General features: G+C 33.5%; 1 protein-coding gene across 3 annotated transcripts in view; it reads left to right on the forward strand.

Annotated features, from left to right (window-relative positions):
- The first annotated feature begins 2,728 nt into the window (after positions 1-2,728).
- The window catches only part of LOC141554569 (olfactory receptor 1f45-like), a 122,389-nt gene continuing 110,087 nt past the window's right edge, over positions 2,729-15,030 (forward strand). For all 3 annotated transcript variants that reach the window (XR_012485895.1, XM_074286580.1, XM_074286581.1), the window contains exon 1: positions 2,729-2,866. The gene's annotated coding sequence lies outside the window, so the exon portion shown is untranslated. The remainder of the gene's footprint in view (positions 2,867-15,030) is intronic.

The following is a 15,030-nucleotide window of genomic DNA, read 5'->3' on the forward strand; positions in this document are numbered from 1 at the left end:
TAATTATTGACACTTTCTCTGTCACTTTTTTATTATTAAGTTCTGATATTTTTTCCCTCAGTCTGGTATCTTCTGCTGTTAAGTATAAGAAATGAATTCATATATTGACATTATTATTAGAAAAACCTAGCAATTAATGCATGATTTAGAGAAAAAACTATACAGGCACAGACTGATGAAATTAAATGTTTGCTATGTTCCAGACACTTCTTACTATCTAGTGATAATCTTTCAAACCTCCCTGCTAGAATGGAAGTTTTCCAAACTATTTATTACCTAAACTCTATCTTCTACAACATTCACAGTATGATGTACATTTAATAAGTTGGATAAATTTATTAGTTCAAAAGCTGCTGTAAGAAACCCTATAAATTGACAAATCAATGTAATTTTCCATTAAACAGGTTTTTACTTTCTTAAGATACATAGATGTCCTTTATTCATTCTGAATCTTTTAATTTTTCACACAACAGAATAATTATTAGATACAAATTATCCTTAATATTTTTCTGAAATTTAATACTTTAAGATTTCTAAGAGGCAAGATTTATAATTCAGGAAGAGCTACTCATATTTGGAAAGTGGACATCAGTCTCAGAGAATGATCCAATGTCATTTTTCTTGGTGAAGAAGAATATAAGGGGAAAAGTCTGAATTTTCTTGAGTCCTTTAAACAAGCAAATATTAACCACTAGCACTGTGCATGACTTTGTAGTTCTCTATATACTCTATAGGCAGTAGTTTAATGGATAGTATACAAGTCTTGGAGTCAGGAGGTTTCAGATTCCAGAGTTCAAATATGGCTTTAGATCCTTACTAGCTGTGTGACCCGGGGCAAATCACTTAACCCTGTTTACCTTAGTTTCTGCATATATCTACATCCATACATCTATATATCTATATCTACATAGATAAAGATATATATCTTTGCAGAAAACCCCAAATTGGATCTCAAAAAATTGGACAGAATTGAAGATAATTTTCCCACTGTGCCATTCTCTCAGCTTTCATATTTCCCTCCTTGAATGCAATCTATTTTGCTTCCTTATGGATCTTTGTTCAGCTATGGTCTCTGTACTCTGCTATGCAACATTTTAAATGATACTTTGGATCACTCTTAGACAATACTCCTTTCTACATTCTGGTTTTTAATATACTTATGGTACAGGTGTAATTTCTGCCCTGATCAATTGTTGTTCCATGTTTGCAGAAATGATATCTAATGTAATTTTTGTCTCAGTATTTAAGAATAAATGTTTAAAAGGTATGACCAAAAATATGTTTAGAAAAAAAGGTATATGAATTATATAGCAAGGACAACTACAGAGGAACAATTTAAGTGTTTCACTATAAAATATTGAGAGTCAAAAGGGGATTTATAAGAGAACTTGGACAAGAAAAGTACAGGATAATTGTAAAGGGATGAAACTGAGTTGCACAGAGTCCAAGCACTTGAGGCTAATTACCAATTGGACAATACTCTATTAGCATTTGCTTGAAGAATGACCTGGCCCATCATCCTGTACTGGCTTGATCTGTGGGTATATACAGTGAATGAAAAGAGGCATCAGAGGGTGAAGTAGGACAAGCAGGATCATTCTTTGGCAGTGGAGAGAGAGAAAAGAGGTGTGGAGATTCTTATATCTATTCCCCTAATGGTGACCCCAAAAGACCAAGAATAAAGACTTTTGCTTATCCTGACTCCAGCTGATTCTAAGATATCCAAGGGTACTAACGCGGTCCTTACAGATAATATTAAAAAGTGTAACTGGAATTTGATTTACATTGTGGGATATGTTAATAGTGATAAATTGATTGAAAATAGATTCATTTAATATATTCCCTTAGACTTAGCTTTAGAAGCCTAGACTAGGGCTTTTTAAACTTTTTCCACTTGCAACTCCTTTTCACCTGAGAAATTTTTTTTACACAACCCCAGGTATATAAATATATAAAATAATTACAAAAATCAAACATTTATGATAACAAATAATAATTTTGCAACTCCTACATTCAGTTACATGATCCCATATGAGATTACAACTTACAGTTTGATCTAGAGCAGTGCTTCCCACATGATAGGTTTTTAATAAATGGTGTTTGAATGAATGAATGAATGAATGAATGAACAAAAATTAGGAGTAATTTATGGGACAAGACCTTTTTGATACATTTTAATTTTCTTTTTGTCTATTTACCTTTAGTTATGAAACAAATGGGAGGAGAAAGGAGAAATTATGAAATATCACTGTGTTTTCCATAGGCTCTGAAAGGAGAGGAAACCCTTGTAGAAGGAAATATGAAAGCAATCAGATAGCAAGGTGGGTCAATACTTTGGGTCCTAGATCCAGAAAAAAAAATGAAGTAACAAGGCAATCAGGCCAAAACTGAGAATTGACTTGGGAGAGAATGTGTGAATATACTGACATAAAACTTTGGGTGCCAATAGAGAGTACCTAGAATATATTTGGTGTTCTTGTGTTCTTATAATGAGGACACTGAGGAGATAAAGATATCATAATGGGATAACCCTGGAGAACAAAGAGAAAGCATTACCAGAAGGTCCCTGGAGAGGAAGGGACTAATGAGGCCTTTCATCTTTGACTGCTGCCAAAGATACTGTACTGGCCCTTTAAATAGTTTCATTCTGCCCTACAATGGAAGATTATGATGAAAGTGAGAAATGTATGCTGTGCTTCTGTTTATCTCTTTCCTTATACCCCCTTGCTTGAGCCCAAACCTCTTATCTTTGAAAAGTTGCAACTGTCAGGGCTTTGGACAGTGAAAGGTTTCCCAAGATGAATCATAACTGGAGTGGGAATCTCTCACTGGAGGTGAATGGAAGGTTAAGGAGCCTCTTACAAAAGTGAGTGGAATTTATATGCTTTATACTAGAAGAACCTTTTTCAGAACTTAGACTTGAGCTGGATCCCTGCCTTTTTTCTCTTTATACCAAATCTAGTAATCTAAGAATAGAAGAATTAAGAGGTAGGTAATCACTGTCTCTAAATTCATGGTGTCTACTACTATCTATCTATCTGTCTATATATATATATATATATATATATATATATATATATATATATATATATATATATATATATACATATATATGTATATATGTATATATATATATATATAGGCATGAAGGTATATATTGACTTGATTTGGAGCTCTTTTCATATTTATATTAGTTATTTCACTTTTTTTGCTTATTTGTACATTTGTATGTTGACTGTAATTTTCTTATCTTCTACGTTTGTTGATGTGTTTAGTTTTTTTTCATTATTATGTCAATTTATTGGAATGGGACATGGAACCATTTATGTCATTGAATCTACATATTAATCAATTAATAACAATTCCTACACATAAATAAGTATTTACACACTAAAACATTTCTGATTCTTAGCATCCTCTACCTCATTTCCAACATTCTAATTTTATATCCATACGTTGATACTGCTCATGTAGGATTATTAAAGACTTACTTGCACAGCTAGGAAACAGATAAACAGAATACTGAATCCAGAACTGAGTATAAATGCAGTGACCTTTCCACTACAGCACAGCTGACAAAATTAGCCAGAGGAGTTCACTTTTTAGACATCTCTAAACCATTTTTCATGTACACTGGTCATCCTCCCCACCTCCTCGCCATAGGAGCCTTCCATTTTCCTCCTGGAATTATTGTTAGGTCTGATGCATGTTCATTTTTACATGGCCTGGAAATAGACCACCCCCCAAATCTGGCCACCAATTCCAAATCATGCTGCCATGGGTATATCTTTCCCTTCCTAGGCTCTCTTTTTGTGTTGTTCCCTACTCCCTTTAATGTAAATTCCTTTAGATATAGAATTTTATTTTTTACTTGTATATATAATTGTATACCTAACACTTTGAACAACACCTAGAACATCTGTCTCTATGTCTCTGTGTGTGTGTGTCTGTGTGTTTGTATATATATATATGTGTGTATATATATATATATATATATATATATATATATATATATATGCATGTATGTGTGTGTGTGTATATATATATATATAAACTATTATCTATCTACCTATCATCTATTGGTGAATCTATCATCTATCACCCCTCTTTCTCTCTAATTAACCACAGATCATACAAGGATTTTTATTCTTTTCTGGAATAGGAAGGCTAGGGAAGTTTGAAAGTATTAAGATCGGGAAAGCACTAAGGGAAACTCAAATGAAAATGTGGTACCCTAAAATTTCTGGGGTTCAAGGCTTTGGAAGTATAAAGAATTCTTCAGAAGAATACTTTGAGGTCTGTTTGAGGATGTTTTTTACCTTCTTCCTGGACCAGTGTCTATAATTTGACTATTTTGGAAATGATGGAAACTCAAGATCATGAAACTCCTTACAGAAACAAGCAAAAGTTTAGATACAGGTTATGGAAGTCAGTTATTAGATAGTGTTTCCTTGGGATATTGAGGTAGAGTGGGAACTAATGGTAAATTTGAATACCATAGAAGACTATTACTCTCAATGAACTTACAATATACATTAATTCAATAAACATTTGTTAAATGTTGATTATGTGAAAGCTACTATTATTCTATTTTATATAAATACCCTGGAAAACTTTCCAAAATGACACCTTAGCTGAAAATTATTTGGATTTCCTCTTTGGAAATGACACTCAGAGCCTGTGCAACATATTTATGAATAGTTTCAATGATAGCAATTGAACTGACTTTGCAAAACATTTTATAACTATTACCTAATTTTTATCCATACAACATTGCTGCTGGGCCAATTTTTGTCCTTATTTTAAAGAAGAGGAAACTCAATAAGGCTAAAATTGTCACTAGTACCAAGCCACACAGGTTGTATGTGTTGAGGCTAGATTTGAATAGAGGTCTTCTTGATTGCTCATTATCCACCATTCCACCAAACATTTATAGATGGATTAACATTTTGGAAATAATTGTAAGAATTTTTCTTTTTTTCCTTTTTTAAATTTTATTTTATGATTATGAATTTTTTGACACTATATATGCATGAGTAATTTTTTTATATAACATTATCCCTTGTAATCATTTTTCCAAATTATCCCCTCCCTCTACTCCCTCCCCTTGATGACAGGCAATCCCATACATTTTACATGTGTTACAGTGTAACTTAGATACAATATATGTGTGTAAATCCAATTTTCTTGTTGCATGTTAAGTATTAGATTCCGAAGTAACCTAGGTAGATAGACAGTAGTGCTAACAATTTACATTCACTTCCCAGTGTTCCTTCTCTGGGTGTAGTTGTTTCTGTCCATCATTGATCAACTGGAAGTGAGTTGGATCTTCTTTATGTTGAAGATATCCACTTCCATCAGAATACATCTTCATACAACATTGAAGTGTACAGTGATCTTCTGATTCTATTCATTTCACTCAGCATCAGTTGATGTAAGTCTCTCCAAGCCTCTCTGTATTCCTCCTGCTAGTCATTTCTTTCAGAGCAATAATATTCCATAACCTTCATATACCATAATTTACCCAACCATTCTCCAATTGATGGACATCCATTCATCTTTCAGTTTCTAGCCACTATGAAAAGAGCTGCCACAAACATTTTGGCACATACAGGTCCCTTTCCCCTCCTCAGTATTTCTTTGGGATATAAGCCCAATAGCAGCACTGCTGGATCAAAAGGTATGCACAGTTTGATAACTTTTGGGGTATAGTTCCAAATTGCTCTCCAGAATGGTTGGATTCTTTCACAGGAGTTTTTCTTATATTATTTCTTCTCCTCCTCAACCCAGGGTCAGATCCAACAGTAATACAATAGTGGGAAACCATACTAACACCTCTGAGTTCCTTCTTCTGGCCTTTTCCAGTCACCAAAAAATTCTGTTGCCATTGTTTCTGGCTCTGTATATAGCAGCCCTCCTGGGAAACTTGCTTATTCTTGTTGCCATTGGATCAGACTCACATCTCTACACACCTATGTATTTTCTTCTGGTCAACCTGTCCCTGGCAGACTTGTTCTTCACTTCTACCAAAATTCCCCATTTCTCCATGCCCTGCTGATGGGGGACAGGTCTATCACCCATTCAGGCTTCTAGCCCAAGTCTTCTTCTTTCTGTTGGCTGGCAATGTGGACAGCTATGTGTTAGATGCCATGGCATGGGACTGATATATGGCTATATGCCAACCACTTCACTATGTTGCTGTGGTAACCCTACCACACTGTGTGATGCTCTTAGGGGCTCTGTGGTTGGGTACAACCCTGCACTCTCTGCTTCACACATTCCTCACTGCTCGCTTGTCCTTCTGTAACAACCATGCCCTTCCACATTTCTACTGTACTGTCTATACTTTGCTGCAGCTCGCCTGCTCTGATATTTCCTAGTTGCTCTAATTGAAGGGGGATCTACCATACTATGACCAGCTGTCTGCATTATCACTTCCTATGTCTACATTGGCACTGCTGTATATAGGGTCCGAGCAACAGGGGGAGTGTACAAATCACTTGCCACATGTGGTTCTTATCTATGTGTGGTTGGTCTTTTCTATGGGACACTGGTGGGTGTTTATTTGCAGCCACCAGCTCAGATGAATAAGCGGGGAAGAGATCAAGATCTGGTGGCCACAATCATGTTTTCTGTGGTGGCTCCAACACTAAATCCTTATATTTATAGCCTGCAGAATAGTGAAATCAAAGCATCATTACAAGGATATTCATGGTAAATAGGATCTAATGTCAAGATAAAGAAATAGTGAGCACATGACCCTTGTTGAAGGACTTAAAGCTCCTTGCTTGAACTTGTAGCCTCATTTACAGTAACATAGAATAAGAGAATTACAGTTTGAGTTTGTAGTTGTTTATTGCAACCCATATTTGAAAAAGCTCCAATAAGGGGCCATCCTGCCTTTCTTGAAAACTTATAATGAGGGGAAACCTTTGTTTCCCATTATTACTTAATGCAACACATTTATCATTTGAAACTGGCTAAAATTGTTAGGAAGTTTTTCTTTACATGAAGCTTATAATTGATTTTTTTTTTGCATTTGCCATCCATTGCTCCTGGTTTCAATCTCTGAAGGTAAAAAAGTACAAACATAATCTCTCTTTTGGGGGCAATTATATAACAGTAGATAGAATACCAGGCCTTTCGAAGTTCATATCCAGTCTCAGGTATGTACTGTGTGACCCTGAACAAGTCAGCTTAACCCTGTTCACTTCAGTTTCATTTTTTCAAATGAGAAGGAGAAAGGAATAACAAACCATTCCACTGTCTCTAACAAAGAAAAACCCGAATGGGATTACAAAGGATCAGACATAAGTGAAACTAGTGAAAAAGAACAAACAAAAAAAAGTATTTGAAGACAGCTAACCTATCACCTTTGAATCTTCTCCAGGAAAAACATCCCCAGCTCCTTCAGCCTATTTGCAGATCACATGAACACAGGATTTTCACCACTCTGGTAGTCCTTTTCTAGATGACCACTAACTTATCAATGTCCTTCCTAAAATATAATATACAGAACTGAAAATAGTTTTCTGGATATGATCTATCTCAATCAGAGATGGATGACTATGACTTCATTGTTCCTAGAATCTATGCTCCTATTAATGAAGGCAAAGACTTCATTGTTTTTATTTCCCACATTACATCATTTATTCATCTCAATTCTTGTACATTTGTTCTTCTTCTCAGTAGACAAGCAAAAAAAGGCATGAATGTAAACTATGATTGGGAATTTTTTTTGCAATAATATTTATTTATTTAAACTTTTTATTTATTAATACAAATATACAAAGATAAATTAATACAAAGATACAAAGATAAAATAAACATAAATAAGGGAAATAAAGGACAATTCAGGTCTATAATTTCAAGCATCCAGCATGGCAACACATCAGCTTTATGTAATCTAATTCAAAGACTTTTCATACTATATAACACTATTTTGTCTTGCTTTTCACCCTCTTCTTGTCCCATGCCTTCTCTCTGGCTTTCAGTAGTCTTCCCTTCTTTATCTTTCATGGTTTAAATTAATCATGCATGAGGACAACCCTTGTTATTTTTTTCTGTGATCAATAAGGGCTATGTTTAGTTTCCCACTCTATTAAAAAATAAATTGCCTTTATATCTGAATATTAATATTTAAACTTGTCAAGGATCTACTAGAGATTACTATTGATAACACTGAAAGTATCCATGATCTTGTATGAAAACAGAGAATCATTCATGAGAATTCATATCATAATAGCATAGATTTAGAGCTGGAATAGACATTAAAAATAATTAATATGAGTTCACACTTTATAAATAAGGAAATTGTGGCTCAGAAAATTTAAGTGATTTTCCCAAAGTAAAGTAGCTCATAAATATAAAAGATAGAAATGGAATATAGGTCTTCTGGCCCCAAATTTAGAGTCTTTTTTTTTTAACTATACTTTATTTCTTATTGAAAATGTAGGGGTTCTTGTTAGGTATATACTTTTGATCTTATGTATCTCATTTACTTCCTCTTTAAGTTTTCTAGTTTTACTTCAGGAATGATGATTTATGTCTCCATATGGTGAATAAAGAGTTAATTTCATGAATTGTCCTGACCATAATTCCAGTGCATCAATACCAGGAAAAGAAAAATAAAGACAAAGACCTTCAAAATAAAATTAAATAGAGATATTATAACTGTTATACTTCTGCCCACTCTGTTGGGCTATGCCTGAAGGACTTCCAGAGGTCCTCCTTGAGGAGGAAGAGGTACACCTGGAGCTCAGGCTGGCTGGAGAGGCCAAGGAGGATGAACTCAGTCACTGAAGTGAGGTGCTGTAATCCATCTTGTTTATGAATCTACTGAGGGAACATGAAGTTTTGTGGTTACAAAGTGTTTTACATTATTTGTCTTTTGTTTCTCACTACAACCATTTAGACAAGGCAAAGAATATTGGTATTCTCTTATTTATTCTTTTCTTACGAATTTAACTACCACAAACATAAAAGATAGAATTTATAAAGAATAAAAAAGAGGACTATAGATAAATTCATGATTTTCTGAATGCTTTTTGCATTATTTTGCATTAAAGATAAATTTAAATTACATTTAACAAGATAGTAAAATTAACACAGTTGTTTTCCCATTTCATTCAGTTTATTTTCTCCTGTGTATTTAAATAAAAGTTATGATCCTTTTTTTTTTCAATATATTATTACTTCCCATTTACTTACTTTCCTATAACTTAGAATAAAATTTGTTCCTTGGAATAGGAGATCAAAATGATTCAATATTATTCAATATTAGAAGTTTTATCCCACTTTTATGAAGGAGGAAATAGGCATTCAATACAATTAAGTGAATTTCACACAATTTAGTTGAACTCATGACTTATTTGCATGTCATCTCACTCAAAATGAAAAGTGAGAAAAACAAGATCTGTCTTCTCTAGGTCTTGCCAACTCCATCTCTTGTGTACTTTAGGGGATTTGAAAATGGAACTATCCTATCAACTACTCTGACTACACCAAATGTAGGAGAGGAGGTACAAATTAATTAGCAAGCTAGAGTTTTTTCAGAGAAAAGAAGCCAGTATCATTAAGCATCTAAAAACTATGTCCTACAAAGATGAAAAGAACATTTTGCTAGAGACGAAAAGACAGAGAGAATGCTCAGTTTCTTTAAGTTCCTGAAAGACTGTCTTTTGATAGTTTTATTCTATGTGATTCAAGAGGTCAGGAGCCTTCCTGAGAGTTTGTTTGCTGAGGATCTATTTTCAGGTAAACAAAAAGGAAAAATCTTAAATGGTATGAATTACTACTTGAAGAAATAAGCTCTCTGTTAATGGAAATGCTCAGACTCATTGAGAGTCAATGTGATAGTTATAATCACTGATATTTATTTACAGATTTAGAGAGCTTTCTTTAATGTAATGCATAATAATGTAATAGACATATATATATATACATATATACATATATATGTATATATACATATATGTATATAAAATGTACATCATCTGATCCTCATGACAAGGCAAATACTACAGCTCTTACTCGTTTTAATGACTGAGATTATAAAACTGAGCATGTTGCCTATAGTGCAGATATGATCATCATTACCCCACCCAGAAAAGTCCAATGGCTACCAATTTGAAAATTTTAGGTTGAAGTGAATACATACCAAAATTATGAATTATAGCATAATCACTTGAATTTTGAATTTTCTCTATACATTACACCAAGTATCATAAAAAGGTTCTTTTGCAAAATCATTTTCTTCAGAAATTTAAAATAACATAGAACTTTAAAAGGAAATGCCCAATTTGCAATTTAAGAATTTTTAAGTCCTGCTCATATATATTCTCTCTCTCAATCTCTCTCTCTCTCTCTCTCTCTCTCTCTCTCTCTCTCTCTCTCTCTCTCTCTCTCTCTCTATGTCTCTGTCTCTGTCTCTCTCTGTCTCTCTCTCTGTCTCTCTCTGTCTCTGTCTCTGTCTCTGTCTCTCTCTCTCTTTGTCTCTCTGTGTCTCTCTGTGTCTCTGTCTCTGTCTCTCTGTCTCTGTCTCTCTTTCTCTCTCTCTCTCTCACACACGTACATGCGCACACACACACACACACACACACACACACAAACAAACAAACACAAAATGATGTGTGTATCTTAATAAAATCCTACCTTCTACAGGAAATATTCTCCAGTTCCTCGTAATGCCAGTGCCTTCCTTCTATTAAATTATCTCCAACTTATCCTGTATAGAATTTGCTTTGCAAATATTTGTTTATGTGTTATCTCTTCTATTGGTTTATAAGCTCCTTTTGAGGACAGAGATTATATTTTGCCTTTGTTTTATATTCCTCACATTTAACATAGTGGTGCTTCATGAATGCATATTGATTGATTGATTAGTTCAGGGACAAGACCCAAGTCATATAGAACAAGACATTGGGGAAAGCAATTAAGGGACCACAACTTTAGCAATTTTAGCTTTGAGGTCTTCTCACTTGGTGTAGTAATTTGTAGAGAACAAGGATCTAACAAAAAAGAGTAGGATAGACTATTTTTTAAGACAGTTGCCAAAGACCAAATTTACTCAGTCTTAAAAATTTTTTAAAGTAAGGATATTGTGTTATTCACACACACACACACACAAACACACAAATTCCTTCTGTTCCTCTTTCCCTTCCCCTTGATACATAAAAAACTATATATACTCATATGAGTGTCCCCTAATGGAGCTGAGAGAAGTAGGGACTAATGCCTGGGTTTTTTTCCCTTCTAGAGATTAACAATAGGAGTCTAGTTCAATGCAAGAATATTTACTTAGTTTGGGGACCTCTGAGATTAGATCACCATGACTCCTCATTAGAGAAAAGAGGAGTAATTATTTAATCACTTTTTCTGACCCTTAGCCTCCTGGGTCCTATGTTCCAATTAGAAAAAGAGTAACATGTAATGAACTTTATATTTTTGGAATTTATGATTGACCTTATGGAAGTTCTTATAAAGAACTGTATTCAATATAAACATAATGTATTACATAAACATAATGATTTTTTCAATTCAAAGAATTGACAAGGGGAAAAAGCGATAAAAGAGATAATTCCATAAATGCTTCTCCCTTCCTCCCTCTCTCCCTTCCTTTCTCTCTCCTTTCCTTCCTTCCTTTTTCCTTTCCTTTCCTTCCTTCCTTCCTTCATTTCTTCTTTCTTTCCTCCCTTCCTTTCTTTGATCCTCCCTCCTATCCCCTCTCTTTCTTCTGTCCACATAAAGTATCATACCCTTACCTAAGAGTGCTTGCTCTGATGAAAGGAATATAATAATCTGTTTTTAAACACTGAAATCTCACAAGACATCTTGGAGTTTTTAGACTAGATTTCTTTCTTAAGGATTGTGAGATATACTCAAAAGTTAGGCTTCCACAAGGTGTTGCAAGTTTCAAACTAATGCGGGATAATAAGTACTACTAACCAATCAGTTTTCAGAAGAAGGAGCTAGTCTAACCACAAAGTCTAGATAAATGGAGGTAGGCTAGACATTGGTTTAAAAACCAACTACAGTCTATTGTGCTTGATTAATAGGCTCATTGCATTTTATATGACTCACCCAAAGGTGGAGAGAGTTGACATCTTTGAATATGGGATGTATGATCAGGGACAGGGAACATGGCTATAGCAAGGGTGAATGAGGAAGATTGTAACTCAGAAGAGAGTTGACCAAACAGTCATCTAAAGGGAGGAACTGCAGTTGGACTAACTATATAAAGCTCTTCTCAATTCTATGCTCACTGCTCCTTCTTCCTAGAGAAAGGGGTAACATACTTCTGACCAGAAATATTTAATTTCTCGGGATTCTTTGAAATAAATTTTCCTAGAAACCTGAATTTCACTGTCAAGTGTATTTCTAACAGAACCATGTCTTAAAATTAAATTTCTCTAGCTCTCGTTGACTGACCAACTATAGGTACCAAGCCAAGCCCTGGTTGGTCATGATTTGGGCCCTGATAGGCTCAGAGTAAATATAAATAGGAATTGTTTCTGGTTTTGACCAGAAACCTTGATTGTCTTCCCCTCTCAGATCAGAATTTTTGTGAATGGGTAAAAAAGGCCATTCTTTAGCTCAATTCTTATCTAGTCTTAATCACTGAATCAATCAAACAGAGACATTATAAATACCTTAATTTAAAAAGGTAAAAAGTCTTCTACAACATACAAAACCATTTCCAGTAATCCTGATCTATATTTTGCTACTGGACATGGAGGAGAAAGTGAGACTAATAACTTTGCACCCTCACTTAAATCCAACTTACTTGCATATCTTGGTATCACCTCCCTGATACCATATTCCTCTTCAAAAACAAAGGATAAATACCAACAACTTCTCTTTCCTCTATGTTTAAGACTTATGGTACTTATTCTCTCATGCCAGTTCTGACTTTATCTCTGCTCCAGATAAGCTAGTTTCTTTATTTAGAACACATACCAAGCCTACTCCCACCTATGAAGCTTTTATTTGATTTATGTTCCTCTTGCATAAAGACTTTTTCTCACTTTTATCTGTTTATTCAACTGTATCCATCATTCAAGATCCAGGTCAAAAAAACACTGCTCTGATACCTAGAACCCACAGTGTCTTCCCCACTCATCTCTCCTACTTAAGAATTGGGACAACGTATCTGATCTTTAGCTTTTGTATCACTCATTATCTTTTCCTCTATATATGTATAGAATTCAAGTTTCTTGAGATCAGAGACAGACGATCTTTGTTGACAATAATTAGTTTTGTATCATTAAACTCACTTTCTTTTTTAAATCAAAAAAGTAATTGTGGATTTGAAAAATATCAAGAAAAATATAAATATAGAGAGTATAGAGATATATAGAAAGCAAACAAATATATAACAAAACAAGCTGCATATCATATAAACAATAAATAATTAAAAGGAAAGCACTTCAAGTTTTGCCATGCTACTTTCCATTTTTTCTAGCATCTTGACTCATCTAGCAAGTTCTTTCCTAAGTAATTTCTCTTTTCCACTTTATCAAACATTGTATTAATTAATTCCATTGTTTCTGACTCTCCTTTCTCTCATCAGTTGCATAGATCTAAATCTCCTGTTATATAAATAGTACTAGATGGTTTTAATGACTGCTGCTTTATAATTTAGAGTTCTGTGTTACTCCCTTCTCACTTCTATGTCTTTCTACAATTTCTCTTGATGTTCTAGAACTTTTTCCCAAAGAAATTTTTGATAATTTCATTGGTATAGCATTAGAAGTATAAATTAACTTTGGTTGTACTGTCATTTTCATTACACTGGTCATGTTTGCCCAGGAGCACCAAATATTTATCTGGCAAATCAAGTTATTCTTTATTTTCTCAATTAATATGTTGCAACTGAATCTATAGAAGTCTCCCATAGAGAATGATATCTTATAGATTTTGTAGTTATTTGGAAAGGGATTTTCTTTTATGTTGCTCCTTTTACTTTATTGTTATTGTACAGAAATATTGCTGAAGGTTTATTTTGTAGACTATAACTTTGTGAAAGCTATTGTTTCAATTAGTTTCTTGGCTGATATCCTCAGGATTTTCTTAATAAACTTTCGTATCACCAAGTATGAAAATGTGTATCCCTTTTACCTATCTACATACAATTAATATCTTTATCCACCTTTATTGATGTAGCCAGAATTTCCAGAACTATGTGAAATATTAGTGGGCCTCCTTGCTTCATTTTCATAATGATTGGAAAAAATTCTAGTTTGCTCACTGAAAATGATGCTTGCTTTTCATTTTAGATAAAATTTTTAATGACATTAAGGTCTCTCCACATTTATAGTTTTGAGGGTTTGTTAGCATGAATGTTGTTGTATTGTGTTAAATGCTTACCCCATATCTATTGAAATGATTATATGGTTTGGTATCATTTTGTCTTTTAATATGATTAATTATTCTGAATATTCTGATCATTTTTCTAGTATTAGACCATCCTTGCATTTCTTATAAAAACCCAATTTGATCAAGATAAATAATTTCTTGGGTGAATGTATGTAGTCTATTTAAAAAGATTCTCTTCAGAAATCTTTAATTGATTTTATTTAATGATATTGTTTTATAAGTCTCTTCTGTGCTTTATCCTTCCCTGATTTAAGTACCAAGACTATATTTTCCTTACAAAAAGAATTTGCCAAGATTTTCTTAATGTTTGAGAATAATTTGTGAAGCATGGGTATTAATTGTTCTCTAAAAGTTTGATAGAATTCTTCTTTTAACTTATTAGCACTAAGAATTTTTCCTCCTTTAGCAGTTCCTTACCAATTAACTCATTTTTCCTTTTCTGAGATTTGATTAAAATCTTTACTTTGGCTTTCTGTAAGTCTAAATATTCCATATTTTTGAAGATAATCTATTTCTTTTGTGTCCTTGTGTTTCTTAGACTATAACTATAATTATTATATTTTCCTTTTACTGTTTTTGCTATTTTGTCTTTATCAGTTTTAATTTGATTTAATGTCATCCTTTCAATTAAAATGACTAAATGACTATCATTTT

Source organism: Sminthopsis crassicaudata, chromosome 2 (genome assembly GCF_048593235.1).
Source record: "Sminthopsis crassicaudata isolate SCR6 chromosome 2, ASM4859323v1, whole genome shotgun sequence".
Taxonomy (NCBI): Eukaryota; Metazoa; Chordata; class Mammalia; order Dasyuromorphia; family Dasyuridae; genus Sminthopsis; species Sminthopsis crassicaudata.